Here is a 21,254-nt window from a genome sequence, read left to right on the forward strand (position 1 = left end):
GTTTGCATTTTACATCATTCCTTCACCACGTCACAATCAATGGAGGAGCCAGAGATTAGAAGAGGGAGTAAAGTCTGTTTTACAGCCCAAGGATCCCTTCTTTCCTCCATTCCAAACAGCAAGGACTTCCACTTTCGGCGTTAGTTGGGGGAGAGAAGGAAATAAAACTTTAGAGATTGAGACTGAAATTAAAAACAAAACACATTTAAATAAGAGGGGTGGGTCTTAATCATCATACTGAGATTTGCGAATTCAATTCAGATGTCATTATAAAGCCACCAATTGTTGCTTTACTAAGGATAGTTGTGATAATGATGGCTATTAGAAGAAATAGACCCTCAATATTTAAAAACTACTGAGTTTAATATTATAGCTACAATGAGATCAACATATTAGTTAGACACCATCTCTCTCAGTAATAAAACAGCTCCTTGCATCTTTGGCAGATATTTTGTTTTGCTTTGTTTTGTTTGTCTTTCAAAGGAGATCTAAAATCACAGCCTGAAACATTGGTTAGAGCTCCAGTCTATTTTATCTCCTTAAAAAGAGAGTAGCATGATCAACACTAGAAATAACTAAGAATTTGTTTTCAATAAACCAGGCTATCACTGTAAAAAAAAAAAAAAAAAAAAAAAAAGAGAGAGAGAGAGAGTAGCCATTTTAATGTTGATGGATAAAAGAAGTTATTTCTTTGTTAGTATGCCTTAGAGGATATAACAAATCAAAAAAAAATCGAATAAAAAATTCAAATACAAGTTGATTCTTCCATGAGCCATGTTGCATTTTAAGATCTGTTATAACTATATTGATGATTTGTATAGACGTAGAAAGACAATTTTATGGGGTATCTCAGTAAATTTTTCTTGAATGAAAGACAGTTCTCCATACCTTTGCATTCTTAATAAAGCAAGAACTGCTTTAATTGAAGAAAAACAAAAACAAAAAAAGCATTGATTTTAGGCTTTATGTTGTCCTATGATTAACATTACTCCCTGTGGTCTCTTTGTCTGCCACTGAGGTCGCTTAAGCCATCAGAATTAGCCCAGAACACCTGGACAGCATGAGGAATGGCCATCCCATCACATTTAAAATGTTTTTTAAAATACAGCAATCATTTAAATGGACACTTTACTCAAAGAATAATTTTAATGCATTAAAAAATAAAATGGGTAGGGAGGAGGAAGTACTGAGTAGTGGTAAGTGGAATGAACTTTTTCTCTTGCATTTATGTGTAACTATCTGACATTTCAGTTTTGAAGTTTCAAAGTGCATGCCTTCTTTCTAACCAAATACTGTTTCTGTTCGAAACAGTAGTGATAATTTCAAAGTTATAAAGTTACTCTTTCATGATGGACATCTTATAATCAATGTGTAGTTAATAATAGTATTTTATACTTGGCAATATTTATCATAAATCATCAAAGTGGTTTAAAGACTTTTATGTATAACATTGAGGGGCAATGGTTGGCATTATAATTCTTTTTTCTTTAACCTTTGGGGAAAAAATTGAAGTTGAAAGATGTTAAATCTTTTTTAGCTTCACAGAAGAAAGGTGGCACGTAAATACAAATTATCAGTGAGTGATTTATTTTTAATTCACAAAATGAATCAGTAGGGAACAGCTGTTAATAGAAATAAAATATCTGACTCAACTCTCCTTACTTTTACGAAATGAGTTGCTCATAGTTATTTCTTTGGTGGCAGGGGTGGTGACAGTGGGAGGGTTGTTCCAATTTGGCAAAGTCAACACTCATAAAAGAAAACATCAACTTCTTTCTCTTCATTTCAATGAGACATCAGTTTCTCAAAGAAACTCAGAGTATTTAGAAAATTTAAATTAGGTTAAATGTTACAGATTTAGTTTCTTTATTCATAATACTAATTTTATAATAGTAAATTTGCATGTTTTAATAAACACATTGCTAAGTTCTAAATTTAATTAGTATTGAGTATAATTAGAATGGGCCTTTTAAAATATATTTATAGGCCATTTTATCCCAACTATCTCCCATCTTGCTAGAAATCATACATTTTGAACCCTTCATTAAGCTTTTGAAGTTTTATTTATTTTTGTAGATTTTCACATTTCAGTAGAATTATACCAAGAATATATTTGATAATAAAAGCTAGAGTTAATTCTCAAATTAGGTGAATTATTGTCATTTAAAGTTGACAAAGGGAAAGAGACTTGTGGGGACATCAGTGAAACTTGAAATGGTGGAAGGGTTCTGAAAGAGAAAAAAGTACATTTCTATGACAAATTTGCCTAAACTCAATTGTAGACTCTAAAGGACATCAGATGATCTTTCTTATTCCCTACTCTATTTGTAGCAATTAGTAAAATATCTGTCACCAAATAAATACTTGTTGTGTAAACTACAAATGAATTCATACATACACTTTGCAATCAGGTCAGTCTCAGTATATGATTTCTTCCTCTAAGTTGTTTATTAAGTCCACAGTGGAATTAAATTTAGTTTAGCATCTAGCTTAATAACTATGTTGAAGTAATCTAATAATGCTAGAACTCAGTTTCTTTATGTCTAACTCTTAATATTCAGAATCTTTGATTCACAAAGAAGATATTAGCACTCCTGTTTGTTTGTAAAGCACATAGAGTTCAAAAATACATGAAACTTATAGGCATTGTAATGTATTCATAGCAGGTTTACTCTTTGGTTAATCTATTTAGAACTCTAGAATACAGGAGAATAGACAATGCTATTTCCATTTTTAAAAAATTAGATACAGTGAAATTGAAAAACATGTTGATTCAGAAAACTTTTCATTTCTTATTTTTACTTTACATTTTGAGATTGAAATTTGTAGTAATACATTTCACAAATTTCCATTTAGTGACAAGGAATTTAAAATTAGTGCAAGGAGCAGATAAAATTACCAAATCTAGAAAACATTATAGGGAATGGATACCCCAAACAGAAAACAGTTCAAGGAATAGAGGCAATTAACATTTACTGCATGAGTATAGTATTTAAGAAGTCTTCACTAACAGGAATAATTAGGTATGTGATGGATCCAACATACTTCCATGAATCAAAATAAGCATCAGAGATTCTACTGTTACAAATAGAATAAATTCCAAAAATAATATTCAATCTTATTTATCCAGAGTTTCTGAAAATTAGTTATTCCATACAATGAATATTCAGTATAACTGAAGAAATTCATTTAAAGGACTAAGGAAACTGTTTTGTAGTAGGTAGAATAATGTTCCCACCCAACCTCATTGGCTCCAAAGTAGAGATCCTAATCCATGGACCTGTGAATCTGTTACCGTACATAACAGAAGGGACTTTCAAGATGCTACTAAACTTAAGGACATTGAGAAGAGAAAAATTATAATGGATTATCTGGGAGGGACCAACCTACTCACATGAGTCCTTAAGAGAGAACTCATTTCTGGATGTAGTCAAAGGAAAAGATGTGACTATACAAAAAAGGTTAGGGGCTTACAGTGTTGCTGGTTTGAAGATGCACGATGAGCTCCATGAGTCAAGGAATGCAGGCTGGCTCTAGAAAAAGGAAAAGACGAGAAAACAAACTGTCCCCTAGGGCCTACACAAAGGAACACAGAACATATTGATCTTAGCCTGAAAAGATCTGTATCAGATCTCTGACCTACCAAATGGAAAAGTAATAAATTTGTGTTTTTCTAAGCCACTAAGTTTGTGGTACTTTGTTACAGCTGCAACAGAAATCTAACACAAATTCCAAAATGGACTGCATAAGTTCTTGCTAGTTATTGATCATTGTTTAATCATTTTGTCAAAGATTCAAGGTCAAATCCATGCTTAGTAATTAAAGCACTAAATAAAAATGTAAGAACAGTTTTTTTTTCCTTATAGTTGGTGATACTAGATGGTATCCCTCAAGAAATTAAAAAAAAGGGGAAAACTTTGATAGTATTTCCTGCTATTTGTTAAACTGAGTACTTGTCAAATGCTACATCATTAAGTGCCATAATGGTATTATGGTTTTCCATTAAACAAATGAGAAAAATAAGTCTTGAAACATTAAGGCCAATTCCCAATCTCCAGAAGATTATTTGTGATACAATTTATATTCTAAGGCAGGTTTCAAACTTACCACCTCATGGCTCTGTAATAATTGCCATTCTGAATGTATTTCTTGAATTCCTTCCTCCCCACTCAATTTGCTGCTTCTAATCATCTATGGAACAGGGGAATCAGAAGAACTAATTTTCTTAGAGTTGGATATGAAAATAGAAGAGTGATAATGAGGACATGAAGGTCAATCTGAGAATGAAATTCATGAGCTTCAGTGGATGAACTTTTTATATCCATATGCATGATATGAGGACTATGCCAGGTTTTAGACTTACGTGCACTATTGCACTATTATTAGTGTACCTGTAATGGCAGAGACAAGTCTGCTGAATAGGCTAAAGGTATGGTGTTATGGGCTTCATGATTTGTCCCCTCTAGATGCATATGTTGAAATCCGAACTTTCAATATGATGGTATTAGGAGGTGGGGCCTTTGGGAGGTATTTAGAATGAAGCCTTCATGAATGGGATTAGTGCCCTTATAAGAAGAAACATAAGACCTTGCTCTCTTTCTCTCTGATCTCTGCTATGTGAAGACACAACAAGAAGAGTCATCTGCAAATCAGGAAGAGTGCCCTCATCAGACAACATATGTCAGCTCCTTAATCTTGGACTTCCCAGCCATCAGAATTGTAAGAAATGAGTATTTGTTGTTTCAGCCACCCAGTCTTTGGTATTTTTGTTACAGAAGCCCAAACTGACTAAGATAGTCATCAAGCTCAAGATAGAGTGTGTATTAATAAAGCCATGCACATTGCCTGGTTGTAGTCAAAGCTTGTTTAGTTTCTTAAGGTTGTCATAACAAGGTACCATAAGCTGGGAAACTTAAAACAACAGAAATTTATTGTATCACATTTCTGCAGGCTAGAAGTCCAATAATAAGGTACTGGCTAACCACACTTCTGAAACCTGTAGGGAAGAATCCTTCCTTGCCTCTTCCACCTACTTGTAGCCCCAGTTTTTCTACTTCTTGTGGCAGTGTAACTCCAATCTCTGCCTCCATCTTCACATGGCCATCTTCCCTGTGTGTGCGTGTTTCCACACAGCATTCTCCTCTCTGTGTATATTTGTGCCCAGTTATGCCTCTTCTTATAAGGACACTTGCTATAGTGGATTAGGGCCCACCCTGATGGTCATATCTTAACTTGATTACATCTGCAAAAAGCTTAGTTTTGAATAAGGTCACATGCACAAGTATGAAAGTTAGGACTTCAACATACCTTATCGGGGGACACAATTCAATCCCTAGAAAGAGTGATGGACAAGTTCCAGGGAAAACTGAGAAGAAATATTCTTAACGTAGAACAGATTCCAAATGACCAATTCCTGAGCAAGAGTTTTGGAAAAAAAATTCCAAAAGAAACCCTTTGGATGGTGTTTGGATATGGTGCTCGCCATGGCTCCTAGATTCCTGATATGGTAGATGTCTGAATGAAAACTTTGGCAGCTCATTTGTATTTTGTATTTTGATGCTGTCCTAGTTTTTGATAGTTGGTTTCATGATCTCTAGATAAGTGAGAATGACATGTATTTCACTGTAACAATAAGAGAAGGATGAGTACACATTGAACTTAGCTCTAAAAAAGAACTTCACAGTTTTCTTAAGGGCTGAGGTTGTAATTAGAAAAAGAAGGATGGTCACAGGTGAAAAACAGGAAGAGTGTATGTATCTTAAGCAAAAAATAAACTCTAAGCAGAGTGAAAGGACCAGAGGCACACATAAAAAATGAAGTTTAGGCAAAAACTATAAGTAAAATCCTACTTTTTAACTTCAACAATGAAGTCATGGATTTTTCACAGAGCACAAATTGTATCTAAGATAATCAGGTATTTAACTACACGATTATGAAAACATCACTCTGAATTCTTAGGCCATTATCTCAGCATGAAATATAATCCCAGAAAGCTATCAAGAATTTATGTACATTTGTCATCTTCAAATCAATAATGATTTCCTAGTGAGTTTTATTTTTTATCAATAAAAGGTATGTGAAAAATCATGGGAGTAAACAAATTCAGAAAAAGAGAAATAAGTGAGTAAGATTTTATGTGTAAACCTTGATCAATATTTAGAATACAAAGGAAGTGATACACAAAAGAATTATTTTGTGATTTTATTTGTAATTCTTAAACAAACAAGTCTAACAAGCGTATTTTTTCTGTAGAGAAACCTCTCAGAAAATAATCAAAATGTTGGCCTCTGGAAAATCCTAAATATTTTTTTCACCTATGAAATTTGCTTCTACAATTAAACATGAGAATTTAGGAGTTACTTATTTCTACATGCTACTAACTATGCACTTGCAAATTCATTGTTCCCAAATTGCACTACCCTTATCAGAAATTTGGAAATTTACAAATTTCCTTTCATATATATTTTCATAAGATTCAGTAAATCTTGTATTTTCTGTTTAGCATAGTAGTTAAAAGCTTAGTAACCGAAGTCAGAATGCAGAGTTTCCATTTGACTTCAGAACCTGTTTTCTCCTGCTATGGAAGAGGATAATAACGTTGCTGAACTCACAGGACCCTGGTAAGGACTCAATGAGGTAATACGTATGAGGCATGTGTACCAGTGCTTATCATATAATCAGCAGAAAATAAATGTCACATATTAAAATTATTGTTAAATACATTTTCAGAATCAATCAAAACTTCAGTTTTAGAATTTATGTTTGAGAAAAACAAGTTGAAAAACAGAAAATCAATAAGAGACCAACAGAAGGAAGGCAAAAATAGATGGAAGCGAATGAGTAAGATTTTTGCAATGGACCATCGTTACTTCCATTATGAGCAACAGCTCTTGCTTCCTCTGGAATACCCTCATGTGATACACGTACTTGAATAGACACAGCCCTACAAATATAACACTTTTTAAAATAACTCTTGTTGGCTTATTTTACTCCATAAATGTAGTACATAGTAATATTTCTTAAAACTCGTCTTTTTCTCTGTCATCTATTTCCTGCACCTGCAACAGCTATACATACACCTCTTTCTTCAAAAACGATCTCACAACACCCTTACTCATACAGTTGAATAGCTCCAGTCCTGCTTTTATCACGGTAAGAAATTAGCTGGCAATAAACAAATCCTCTAGAGGTCAGGGGAGTGGAAGAAACCCAACTGGCTGAGCCAGAAGTCCCTTTATTCCACAGTGAAAACAGAAGATAGACTCAAAACATTACTCATTTTATTCATACTGCGTTCAAAAAAAATTTAGAGTGAGGAAGTAAATGTTTAGGTTGCTGTGTTAATCAGGGTCTAACTAGATAACAGAAACTTCCTGAATACAGAGAATTGGTTCTACAAGTGACAGAAAAGATACAGATCTAAATTAGGAGAGTGGAACAGACCATAAATCAGCAATATCAAGTAGCTGCTATCACCTCTCAGCTGGAGACTCAAGAGAGGAGGGTTATCTTGTGGGGGGAGGGGGAATCTGGACCCAGGGTAGATGGAGGAGGTAGAATACATAGTGAGTTTACCTGGGAGAAATTGCATCCACAGAGGAAAGAGAACCACTCCCTCATAATCCAAGATAAAATAAATTCCATCTATTCATTTCCTGCCCTTGACTATCTCCCAACAACACCTTCCAAGAGTCATAGCCGGAAGTCAGCTGATTAGAATCCTTAGAAAATACGGCACCAGTCACCACCATGATGCATGGCAGAGTAAAGAAAAGAACAAGGGTAGATGCAGAGATTCAAGGACAATCAAATGCTGGAAAAGCACAGTAAATGTTAAGGAGATTGATCATGTGGGTTGAGGAAAAAAAACAATTAAATTATATTATACCAAAATCTTGGATTGAAGGATGGATGAATGGATGGATAGATTAGAGGAGAGAGAGAGAACAGGGCAAGAACGGAAAGAGAAGAGAGAGGAGCAACAAACCCAAATCTATCTTGGGTGATAACTAGCAACCATCAATGTAAGGTTCAAGGAGGAGTTTAATGCTTTGATGTGGGTTTGGTGACTGTAACTGTTATGTTAATTTATAAATGATAAATATCCATTCATTTCATGACATTTGTGTTTGTTACCATTTCTTTCTGAAAACTTTCTGATAAAGAATATTAATCAGCATAACACTTTTTCTCCCCATTTTGGGATGACTTTAGAATTATAGCTATTCTTTCAAGTTTTGTAATGTCTTCCTTTGCAAAAATTGTAGTGTCTTTAAAAATAAACAGTAGCATCAGCTGCAGCTCTTTGGCTCACTTTTAGTTAAAGACCCAATTTGTAATCTATGTTGTTCCATTACAGTGAATGATGTATATTCTTTGTTTACTTGTGGAAGAACATATTCCTGCTTCTCAGTTATTCATTGGACAGCCAGCCCCATTTTCCTTCATACATACATTGTTTATTTATAGCTTTGAAAATCTGGATTATTACAAACCGGACATTGTCATTATCTTTTCTCATAAAGGAACTAGGACGCCAGCTCAGAATCTCTGCTCTATCTAAATGTACGTTTGACTGGGTCAAAGTCATTGGGAGTCCATCCCAACAGTTCGGGATCTCAAACTGATTCTCAAGGTGGTTTTCAAGGTGAAAATAAATGTGCTTTTCAGAGAATATCCTTAGTCCAGCTTGGTCACACAGTAAATAATCCAAACCAATATAAACTATTCTTTTAGCCATTGTCAGCCTCAGTTTTCTCACTTGTAAGGTCATTACGGTCAATATTAAATATAACGCAATACATACGTGCTCACTCAAGACTCGCATCTGTAGAGTCTATCTTTATTAACATTTTCTTAGAGGCTCTGCGTTCTGTTATGGTTTTGACTCTCTTCTTGTGACTGTCACACTTTCATAGCCTCTCTCGACTTTCAACTTATTCTTTCAATTCTATATTGGATTGTGAAATAATTTAAGCATGACAAAAAACATCTAAATAACAGTAGGTTGGTTCTGCCTGAGGAATAAGGTGTTTAAAAAAGAATGTGTTTAATGTGTTTAATGTGTATCAGCTTTACTTCATTGGACTTTATGACATTACTTTTAGCTGGTTAGACTCCATTTTTTTACCTTTCTTTTACTTGGCTGAAGATTGCATAGTTTAGGTTGTCAAGTTAATGATCTCAGTATGTGACAAAATATTGTATTTTCTTTATTATTGCTAAGAAATAATAAAAGTGATTCCATTTCCACACTTGGAAAATAATTTAATTATTAAGATTTTTCTCCTGTTTACACACACTTAATTATAATGGTTCTTTGAATAATTCATGTAGTCCTTAATGATGACTTCCTATAGTTGTATAAATAGTAACAATGCAATTGGAGAGAATGAAGTAAGCATTTAATTATTCTCTCTATTGGTCAGATAATAAGTTTGGGGAAGCTATGAGCAATTCTAAATCTGGTCATTTACATAGGAAAGATGGAGCAAATTAGAAATTATTAAAAACCAATTCCCTGTCCCCTCACAGTATAATCATAAGAATTGCTCCTCTTTCGTGATATAAACTTATTTATTGGCTTTAAATAATGTTTATACACACCAATAAATGCATGATTTAATTACTGCACTCCTTAAATGTTTGGTTGGTGTTATATCCGTGATATTTTCTTAATATATAATCATAATGTGTCAATCTCTAAAAGCAAGAAATAAAAATAAATGCATGATGTTAAAAATGAGGGTGAGGATGATTATAGCTGTGGATTTCACAATTTCTCCCATGGTACCAAGCACTGACTGGGGACAAGTAGGGGTGATTTTTAAAGTATAATAAAGAGTTGTCTACAATAATAGAATGATTTTTTAAACCTGCATTATTCATTGCTTCATTTTACTTCTGTTCAAATACTCTATTTGTTCAGTTGAATGAAATGATCATACAATGCTAATCACCTATCATGTGCAAGGTGTTTGGAGAATAAAAAAGATAAATGATGTTTATAGTAATACTGTTCATAGTAACACTGCAGCCTTACTTAAAAAAAAACAGGCAGATATAGCAGACTATAATACATTCTAGAATTGTAAAATAGTTATTGATTTCCAAAATATGTGATGGAAGCATATGAGAAAAAAATAATTTATTTTAACATTAGGAAAATTTCATGGAGGAGAGAGTAATTGTTTTAAGTGTTTCCGGTGAACGATTTTAAGAACCAGAAAATGAGAAACCAGATCTTCTCAGACTGAAAGATAAGCATGGGTAAAGATATGGGGTGGGAAAAAGACTTTAGCAAGCAGAAAATAACTGAAATATTGGAGAAAAATGCTTGAGGGCAATGAATAATGAGGCTGGAAAAGCAGTTTGGGACAAAGTCATCGAGAGATTGGCATACCGTTGAAAGGGATCTCATCGGTGTTCTCAACTTCTTGCTTCCCAGCACGTAGCTGTGTGCGTAGGAAAGGCTGGCTCTAAGTCTAAGCCATGTAAAGTCAAACTGGGTTCTCAGATTTGTAGCATGATTTGCAAGTGCCCAGATAGAGCCCCTCTGAAGATATGTTTCAACTACAGAAGCGTAGTTACACTTTCACTTTTGCATCTTTTTTTAATCTATGAAAATTGTCAAATGTCGTGGAAGAGTCAAAATTTAATTCATTATTAACAAATGCCTCGATAAATTAATAATAGCTTGAATGTCAAATAGACATCTCATATTAAGGTGTCAAATGCAACTCTAGTTCTCTTCTCTCCCAAATCTGCTTACCTAGTTACTATAGCAAAGCAGATCATGTCAACTCCATTCTTCCATTTTTTAAAAATAAAAACTTTGGCATTGTCCTTGACTTCTTTACTTTTTCAACCCATATCCAAATTCTGTTGGCTCTGTCAATAGATTCAAAATCTATTAAGATTCTTATTACTTCTTACTAGCTCTACAGCTGCCATCCTTGGATTTTTCCTTGGATTTTTTACCTCCCTCCTAAAAGGCCTCCCTGCAACTACCCATACATTTCAGTCATTCTCAACACATCACTAGATCATTTTTTGGCACAGGTGAATCATGCTTTGTTACACCTTGGTCAAAGCCCTGAAAAATGTTTCTGATGGCTAATTATCTATCAACTTGCCAAGGCCATGAGGTGCCCAGACTTTTGGTCAAACATTATTCTAAATGTGTCTGTGAGGGATCTTCTAGACAAAATTAACATTTAAATTGGTAGACTAAGTAAAGCAGAATGCCCTCCCTAATGTGGGAAAGCCTCATCCAATCAATTGAAGACCTAAACAGGAGACAAAGGCCGAACAGGAGGAAATTCTCCTGCCTGACTGCTTGCTTGGAGACATTGGTATTTTTCAAGCTTTTGCACTCAAATTGAAAATGAGCTCTCCTTGGTTCTCCAGCCTATAGGCTTTCAGACTTGAATTGACACCATTGATTCTCCTGGTTCAGAAGACTCTGGACTCAGAATAGATCTATCCCATTAGCTCTCCTGGTTTGCAGCTGGCCAACTGCAGATCTTGGGACTTTGCCACCTCTATCATCTCATGAACCAATTCCTATTTTTATATATGTACACATGTATATGTACACATATATAAAAATAGGAATTATATATATACACACACACATATATAAATTAGGAATATATATATATATGTGTATATATATATATAATCTCATGAATACAAAGCATTTAAACAATGCACTGGAAAACTTAATCAGGCTATATTTCAAAATCTAATCTAAATTAATTTTTATCTCCTGTATGTAAGTTTGGATTAACATTCAAAAAGATATTAACATTATTCTTCCATAAAGTGATTAAAGAGAAAAAACATGTTCAAGTGAATAAAAATAGATAAAGCTAATATATCCCATGGAATTATTTTTTTACTTGAAGTGAACAATAATATTTATTCCAGGGTTGTTTATAATAGGAAGGAACTCATAACAGCCAAAAAGTTTCTAAAGTAAAAGAATGGGCAAAGCAATTCTATATTTATACATTAGAATTAATTACAGGAGTATAAATGAATGAGCCATGGTCAATCAAATCAAAATATATCAGTCTCAGAAATATATGTGACTTAGCAACAGCACCAAAAAAACTGCCTCAGGTATGGCATCCATTACATAAAAACAAAAGTATACAAAAACTAAGGATATATATATAAGTATTTAACAAAACTTCTAAATGTCCATCGACAGATGACTGGATAAAGAAGGTGTGGTATATTTATATGATGGAATACTACTCAGCCATAAAAAAGAATAAAATAATGCCATTTGCAGCAACGTGGGTGGACCTGGCAATTGTCATACAAAATGAAGCAAGCCAGAAAGAGAAAGAAAAATACCATATGATATCACTTACATGTGGAATCTTAAAAAATGACATAAATGAACTTATTTACAAAACAGAAAGAGACTCACAGACATAGAAAACAAACTTATGGTTACCAGGGGTAAAAGAGTTGGGTGCAGGGATAAACTGGGAGTTCAGGATTTGCAGATACTAACTACAATATATAAAACAGATAAACAACAAGGACCTACTGTATAGCATAGGGAACTATAGTCAGTACTTGTAATAGTCTATAATGATAAAGAATATGAAAAGGAATACACACACACACACACACACACACATATCTATATAAAACTGAATCACTATGCTATAGTGATTAACCAGAAATTAACACAACATTGGAAACTGATTATACTTCAATTAAAAAAAAAAGGGTCATAGAGGGAATTTTAACTGTACTGGTAACACTCCTCGATTGCTCATTTTATTATTGTTTTACTATTTATGTCCTATAACATTTATATAACATATAGAATTATATTTATGAGGCATTTCATAATAATAAAAAGTATTTTAAAAGCTCAGTCTGCTTTTGTTCAGTGCTGGATGGGGTCAGTTAACTATGGTTCATGGGTATAGCCACATTCATGTTTCTTTTAGAGCATGACAGTCAAACTATGGCTCATGAACCAAATCCATCTGTTTTTACAAAGTCTTATTAGAGCATAGCCTGCCCATTTGTTTATGTATTTTCTGTGGCTGCTATTGGGCTACAAAAGCAGAATTAAGTAGTTGCAAGAGATACCTTATGGCTTGCAAAGCCTGCAATATTTATTATTTGGTCCTTTACCAAAAATTTTGCAAACCTCTAATTCAGTGCAACATCTTAATATCCACCCTAACTGGTAAGAACAGCTCAGAAGTCACGGCCACAATGAGCTATGGAGAAAAAACCTAGAAGAAATTTTTTTATATATATAACAAAGTGGCATAAGCTTTTGAGATTCTGAGACAGCCATAATACAGCAGGTGTAGGGGATGGGAGCAATATGCCAGCAAACAAAACTAAAACTAAGCCAACAAAAAAACTTGCAAATAGTAACTCATGCAATCCTCTCAATCTCCATGTAAATCAACTGAGGCACAGACAGAGTAAGAAAATCACCCATGTTCACAGATGTTGGATCTAGTGAACCCAGAATTCCATACAAACTGACTTCTTGTATAGAATAATTCATACTCAGAATTACCATAATCTATTATTAAGGTGATCCCCATGGTAAACTATATGCTGTGAGAAAACTCTTCTTTCAATATCTCACAGCTTCTGTAAGTTGTGTTATTTTGGAGAGTGAAGGAGGCAGTGACATATTCAGTATACCTCTTGGGTGGGAATAGAAAGATTCAGTGGACTCCAGATATTAGAAATAAAGAGAAATTTAAGTCTCTTGGTCATCTATAAATTTAGGAGGTACTGGGTTTCCAACCATATGTAATATGGAGATTTGATATTTAATATTTACATACTGAAGGACAGGGAAATTTGCACATAAAGGAATTGAAATCACCAAATTGGCAGATATCCTGGTTATGTTTTACAAATACAATAATCCTTGTTTTGTTTTGTAATTAGTCAATTTACAAAAAATGAGGATGTCATGTTGGGAACATATATTTGCTTGTCTGTCTTTAAAGTAGCCACGCAGAATGATCGTCACGTGGTGAATCGCCACTGACTACAAGGATCAACCCAGTGTGTGGCTCTTAGAAGAGGGGAAAAAAAAAGAATGGCTGTTGAATTCAGCTGCCAACAATGAAGTAAGTAAGATGGGTATTTCCCTGTGTTTTTGTTTAAAATAATTACACATTTATTAGAAAATTAGAATGTATTGAAAAATTTTTAAGATAATTATAATGTCAAAAAGTATTTTTGAAGTATATTGAGATAATGTAATAAATGCTATTTCATATAATATGCAAATATAAGACCTTTTTAAAATTATTTTTTAGTTTAATTGTATGCTATATAAAATCAATTTTGCCCTACTACAAGTGAAAATTCATGGGAAAGATTGTAAGTAATCAGAAAAAAATCTTTTTTATAATTTTATTTTCTTAGTGTCCATAGGTCAAAAAAATATAGGCCATAGAGAGATTTGAGAATTAGGTTAAAAGCCTTCTGTGCCCCCAGATATAATTGATGCTGCACAGCAATTAAAGAAAATTACCTAGAATTCTTATGTATAATGGCTTAATTTATTTTTATCATTATGCTTTTATGTGGAGCAACACATTTATCATACAGACTTGAAGAATTCTGATTTGGATTGAATGAAGCACATATATTACATTGACTCTTTTTTAAATTATCTGAAATTGGAAAACAAAAGCAATTGTTATAGGCTTACACTTTGAAAATATTATTTGAGCAATATGACATTTAATGTTTCATTTAAATTCAATTAAGCTTTGATCTATGGTTTCTGAAAGATATAAAGTCAAAGCAATTGACATAATTTGGATATTTTAATGTAATATATCTTGTTACTTACCGCAGAGGTTGTCACATTTGTCATCCCATTAATTCCTATGTCCTTATATAACCCTTTCAGGATTTCTTGTAGGCAGGGATCTTTCCTTTGTCCCTCACATTTCAGCATGTACTTTTCAGAGCCCATTCACGACATCTGTGTCTGGTACTCATTCCCTATCTTATTAGGATAATGGGCCAGGACACCATTGCAAAACCCTGCTTTGCAGGTCGAAGAAGACTCTTGGTCACTTGCCGTGTGATCATTCTTACTTCTTTAGGGAAGCCCACATTCCTCCTATTGCTGAACTGTCAGTAGGTAAGCATGCTACTTATAGGATTGGGCCCAAGAGACCATTTACATTTTACAAAATACAAAAAAGAAAGTCATGAGAAAATTAGCAGGCCTTATTTTCCATATATTTCAATGACAAGTCATTAAACATCTACTGAGGATTCCCTAGGAAACAGGAAAAATTGTATTTGGAGGTCAGCGCTGGACAGAACTCAGAAGAAAACTTCTGTAAATACAGGCTTTCAGTAGTGTGGTGGTGAGATGGTGAGGCGTGTGGTGGGGAAGTGTTCTATAGTGCTGTGATTAGGTCTCAGTCATTCGGTGAGCCTGTGCTTCTGGGCTGTGAATTTCACATGTGTCTCTCAGGTTTTTTCCCTCCACACTTAGGTGGAACAAGATGGCTAGAGCTGGCTGGAGTTGAGTATTTCTCTTCCCCCAGGTTAGTTAGGGCCTGACAATACCCCAGCAGACTACACTCTGGTTAACTAGTTTCTCTTACGGGCAGGACTTGTTAAGAAAAGAGTGTACAGTTGACTCTTGGGTTTGAACATCAGTTTGTACCTCACGGATCCATTTTTATGCAGATTTTTTCAATAAATTAATAGATATACTGTAAATGTATTTTCTTTTCCTTTGATTTTCTTAATAACAGTTTCTTTTCTCTAGCCTAGTTTACTGTAAGAATATAATGTATTACACGTATAATAAACAAAATATGTGTTAATCGACTCTTTATGTTATTGGTACAGCTTCTGGTCAACAGTAAGTCATAAATAGTTAAGTTTTTGGAAAGTCAAGAGTTATACTCAGATTTTTGAATGCGCGGGAGGTTTGGTTCCCCTTACCCCCTTGTTGTTCAAAGGTCAACTGTATTTCAGATGGGTTCCTTTTCCCCCTATGCAGGAAGCTGGAGGAGATTTTTCTCTGATGTTCACCAGATTAAACTCCTGGAGGAAGCACTCACAAAATTGCGGGGGCATTTCTATGATTGGGGTCACCCAGGAGTTGTTAGCTCTCAGACTTGTCTGCACTGAGCCTCTACCAATTCATCAATTATAGTTCTGGTCTTCCTGCCCCAAACCCAGTTCTCTGAGAGGTTTCTGCTTGTGAGCTCCTGCTCCAGTAAGCTAATGACCTGTATTCATCTGTTGGTCTCTCCAATTTGAGGGTAGCTATTTGATCTGTGTCCTCTCTCTTCTTACAGATCCTAGAAGAGTTGTTGATTTTTTGGTCTGTTCAGCTTTTTACTTGTTAGAACAAAGTCATGACTTCCAAGTTCCTTACATGTGGAATCTGAGATGGGTAGTCAAGGTCATTATTCTAATTTTTTTTCAGTAAAAGAGGGAGAAATATAATTTCAACACAGAGCATATGAGGACCAGATCATGCCACAGAAATTAACCATGAATCAATCTCTTATAACCTCCCCTGAGATAGCATGTGTATTGTGAGTGTGTTTGGGGGAGGAGTAAGGTGGGCAGGGCTTTTCACTCCTTCAGATCATGGAAGAAACTCTAAAAGAAACCTCACAACACAGTTCATGTGAAGGAGAAATAATAAAGTGGCCATATTTAGGCTAACAGATTGCTTATTCTTATGTGTGCCCTTAAAACGGCCAACAAACCTGACCGACAGGTTACTGCTCACAGCTCCAGGCCCCTTGTTGAAACTAAAGCTATTGATCTTACTGTTTCTACTTTATTCCAGTCATCAAAAGCTATAATCATGCTTGGCTTCTGAGTTGTTCTCCAGGAAGAAGGTCACAGAACTGCAACCCTACAAAATAGGCTGAATTATCATAAAGAATCACGCCGCAGGTGTTTGCAAGATGAAAGGATTAAAAAAGTGACAATTGCTAGTCTCTACAGAATTGGTCTTCTGGAGACACCATGACACGATTCTAAAACTTGTAACAAGAAAATGATTTTGCTGATTGTTATTGGTGTTTTATTGTTAAGCTATGACTATGTAATCACCCTACCCCATCCCCAAGGTGGAGTCACAATTTTGAAGGCACTAGCCTGTTGTAGGTCCCCTTTGCCCAGCAAAGCAATAAAGCTGTCTCTTTTCTTCTAAGCTCCAAGACCCTGTCTCTGAGTTATCTGGTTTATCAGGGACAGAGGTCGATCTTTCAGCAACACATGTCATACCTAAGTTTGACTTAGAAGTGTTTTGACTAGAATGAGAAAGGGACATTTTTGAAAAACATTTAAAAAATGTTTGGTGTTCTAATTCTTCAGCTTCCAAAACAACCCAATTAATTAATATAGAACATGATGAGAGAAATTAATCTCCAAAACATCAACAAGGATTCCACTAAATCTAGAGATAATGGCCAAGTTTACTATTATTCCCAAGATAGTTTCTGGTGGAACGAGTATATTAAAAAAAAAAAAAAACAACTGTAGGTTAAGGATAAATATTCATAGCATATGAAGTTGCGCAAATTGCTAATGCCCTGCCTGTATCCCCACGCCCTTCTCCCATTGCCCTGCTCTTTCTCTCTTCTATTAACATTCAAACCATCGCAACATTCGAATAGCTGCTGTTGTAAGAAAAGGATGATCTCATCTCATTGGCTTTACTTCTTCATTTGACATTCACACTCAAGCCAGTGAAATCTTGTTTCATCCTCTACTGCTCAAACTATCACTAGTGTCCTAGTTAAATCTGGTGGATTCTTCACAGAACATTTCTTACCACTGCAGCGTTTGATATTGAAGGCAATTTTCTCCATAGTTTGCATTCTTGAAACTTCTTCCTTGATTTCCGTGACACAACCTTCTCCAGGTGTTTTCTTATCTTTCTAGTTGCTCTTTTATTCTTAAGTGAGCTTTTCCCCCGTCACAGCTCCTAAATTTTGGTGTTCCGCAGAAACCGTGTTTAACCTGGGGAAAACTTCATTTTTTCCCTATGGTATCTCAGTCGCTCTAACAGCTTTATCTATATAGTGAGGACGGACTTTTCCCTTGAGCTCTATATTTATCAGTAAACCCAAATTGCCTTCTAATTATTTCCACATAGGAATTGTTCCATTCCATAGAACAACTGTCAGTTTGTAACTTGGCTTGTTATACCCCTAGCAAACATAGATCTATTTTTTCCATCTCAGAAAGTGGCACTCTTAATCTCCTCCTCCCTGACCCATCATACACTTCTTAGTTGTACTTGTCCCTGCTGGGGTCAGCAAGGGCTAAAATGGTTTTTTCATTGAAAAGCAATCAAAGTAGAAATCTACCGAATTTGCTAAAATCACAAGCGAATTTATAAAGATTCAGGGCCAAGAAAATGAGTTCTAAATCTTCTAGTCTGGCACCACTTAGCAATAATGATGGTCAGACAAGGGAGACTTCATTTAAACTGATCACCTCGTTTGGAATAGCTATTCCCTGTGCACGTGGAGACAGAATAAAGCAGTACCACCCGGGAGAGTCCTGGACGCACCGCTGCTTGTACCAGAAGCCTCTGTGGCCCCACCTCAAGTATCACATTGGACTGCAGCAGCAGCAGCAGCCCTAGTGGACAGCTCCGTGCCGCACTTACTCAATCAGTTCTCTGTATTACACTCTCTCTGTTACAATAGCAGGTGTGGTTTCTGTTTTCCTGCCTGAGCCTAACTGATCCAACCAGCAAAGATGGAGAATAAAGGCACACCCAAGACCAGGGATCTATGCTAGAATGCACACCTGTCTCCTCAAGGCTGTCTTACTTCTCACAGGGGCACACTTGAAGTGCAGAGGCTAGCCGTGTACGTGGCATACGGAGTCCATCAAGTGTAAGAGAATGAAGACAGGTTCACTCTTTACCATGTATCACACAGGGGCGGGGGGTGGGGGTACATGTCAGCACGTGAAGATCCACGTTATTACCATATAAGAAGTTTCTCACTCTGCACCGTTAAATAATCAGGTACAACTTCTTGTAGCTTTAATGGGCCTCTCTTGAAATATTTATATGTCAGGCTTGGCCACCCATGACCCACTTCATCCTGTGTGGTCTGGTCCGATTTTTGTTTTTTGTTGTTTTTTTTTTATTCTGACCTGATACCATCCTCTCTCAAATAGTCTGCAATAAAGCTTTATGACTATTCTTCAAGCACACAGCAGTTTTTCCTGCATCAGAGCTTCTTTCTACCCAAGCAATTTTCTATACCCAAAGTCAACTCCTCTTCCGCCCTGATGCCTTTCATAGTGGTGATCCCTAACTTTTTCCTACCTGGATAACTCACACGTACTTTTCAGGAAACATTTCTTCAGGGCAGTATTTTCTCGTCACCACTCTCTCCCACTAGTCTAGATTGATTTTTTTTTTTTTTCTGGCTTAGACTCTACCACTTTATAGGTCATCATATCCTGTATATCATTGTCAGAAATAACAGAAGGAAAACCGATGAATCACAGAAGGAGCAATTAGTAAAAGTTTATTGTTCAGACAAAGAAAAGACACTCTGTGAACTGGGAGAACTCAAACCAAAACACAGAATGAGGCTCAAGGATGTATTGGTGTAAAACAGCTTATATGGTGAGAGAGTAATGACTATTTATTCGTCACAGTGATTGGTTATACTACTAGAATTTTCTTAAGTGATAGGGAATTGGTTAGTGGTTACCTCATATCATCCTTGGGAAAAGGTTTAGATTTTGCCTGTGATTTCAGGAGGGATAAATAAGAAATGACTCAAGTCCACTCAGTCTTGCATAATAAGCTAAATTAAGCTTTACTTTTATGACTAAACCAGTGTTTCTGCTAAGGGAATTTTCAAGGCTGGTCTTCATTTGCTTTTGATTTTAACAGCATACAGTTTTGGTTGGTTAATATTTTATTTCTGTCTCAATTTCGAGAAGGTAAGCCTGATGAAAGCAGGCACTATTCATTTTACTCATTTCCATACCCTTGGAACTAGAGACAGTGCCTGATACACGACAAGTATTCATTAAAATATCAGTTAATGGCTGCATAAATGGATAAATGATGATTGAATGTTATTGTCTTTATCAGTCCCGTCCAATATAACTTTTTGTGATTTCAGAAATGTTGTATGCCTGAATTATCCAGTATGGAAGACTATAGACACACATGGCTGTTGAACACTCAAAATGTGGCTAGTGTGACTAAAAGAACTGGACTTTTAATTTTATTTAATTTTAATTAAATTTAATTTTAGATAGCTGCATATGTGGATAGTTGCTAACACACTGGGCAGTGTTAAGTCTATGAGACAGAATTCACAGAGGGATGTTTAATGAAAATGTGATTGAAAATATTTGTAAGCAAGAGATACATTTGGAGGAATCATAAATCTTAGACTGAGATTCATATATGGAAAAATATTAAGTTTTTTGATCAGGGAACATGACAACGTAGAACACAGAGAGAACTCTGGTTTGGAACAGAACTCTCCTCTAACATATTAAAGTGCAAGTTTCTTGTACTTGTTAAACTAGAGACATAATGCAACCAATATTTGAAAACACATAAATTATGTTCTGCCTTTTCAGAAAAATACGGAAAGACTAAATCTCATTAAATGTGTACCTCTTAAGTGTGAATATGATCCAGCTTCAATCTTTTATTAAAGTTTTATGCAGTATCTATGAAGTTAACAAAAATGAAAAATTTGGATATATATTTAGTGTAATAATGACTATTTAAGCACTCTGCCATGTTGGCTGTATAATGAAATGAGATAGCCTATTGATTATATTATTAGAAGATACTCATATTCAGATTTTATGATCAAAATTTTACAGTTTGAATACTTTGCATATGTTCATATATACTATATACATTTCAGTCATTAGTTGATTTCCTTCTCATGACAAATTTCATTCATGACAAGTATGTAAGTTTGACCATTTTTATTAATTTCTTGAACTATTCTTATTAGAATAATATATAGCTGTCCTTTGTAATTGTATACTTATCATTTGAATAGAGAGAATATCAAAGGTTAAGAATGGATGAGACATTGTTAATACCTATTTGTATATTCAAATATAAGCCAAATTGATATTTTCATGTAAATATGAATGTATTCTCGTAAACTTGAAAATATCCTACACTTTATCTGTAGAATCAGCTTTAAAAAAATATTTCTAACTCTAATTCTCTT

At 34.9% G+C, this 21,254-nt stretch overlaps 1 long non-coding RNA gene across 1 annotated transcript in view; it reads right to left on the reverse strand.

The window, feature by feature from the left end:
• Positions 1 to 1,716: 1,716 nt before the first annotated feature.
• LOC116668287 overlaps positions 1,717 to 21,254 on the reverse strand; it is a 178,630-nt gene continuing 159,092 nt past the window's right edge. Inside the window, exons 5-6 of the long non-coding RNA XR_004325406.1 lie at positions 3,475 to 3,533; positions 1,717 to 2,228 (exon numbers count right to left, since the gene is read on the reverse strand). This is a non-coding gene — a long non-coding RNA (uncharacterized LOC116668287). The remainder of the gene's footprint in view (positions 2,229 to 3,474; positions 3,534 to 21,254) is intronic.

This window comes from Camelus ferus, chromosome 2, assembly GCF_009834535.1.
Source record: "Camelus ferus isolate YT-003-E chromosome 2, BCGSAC_Cfer_1.0, whole genome shotgun sequence".
Lineage (NCBI taxonomy): Eukaryota > Metazoa > Chordata > Mammalia > Artiodactyla > Camelidae > Camelus > Camelus ferus.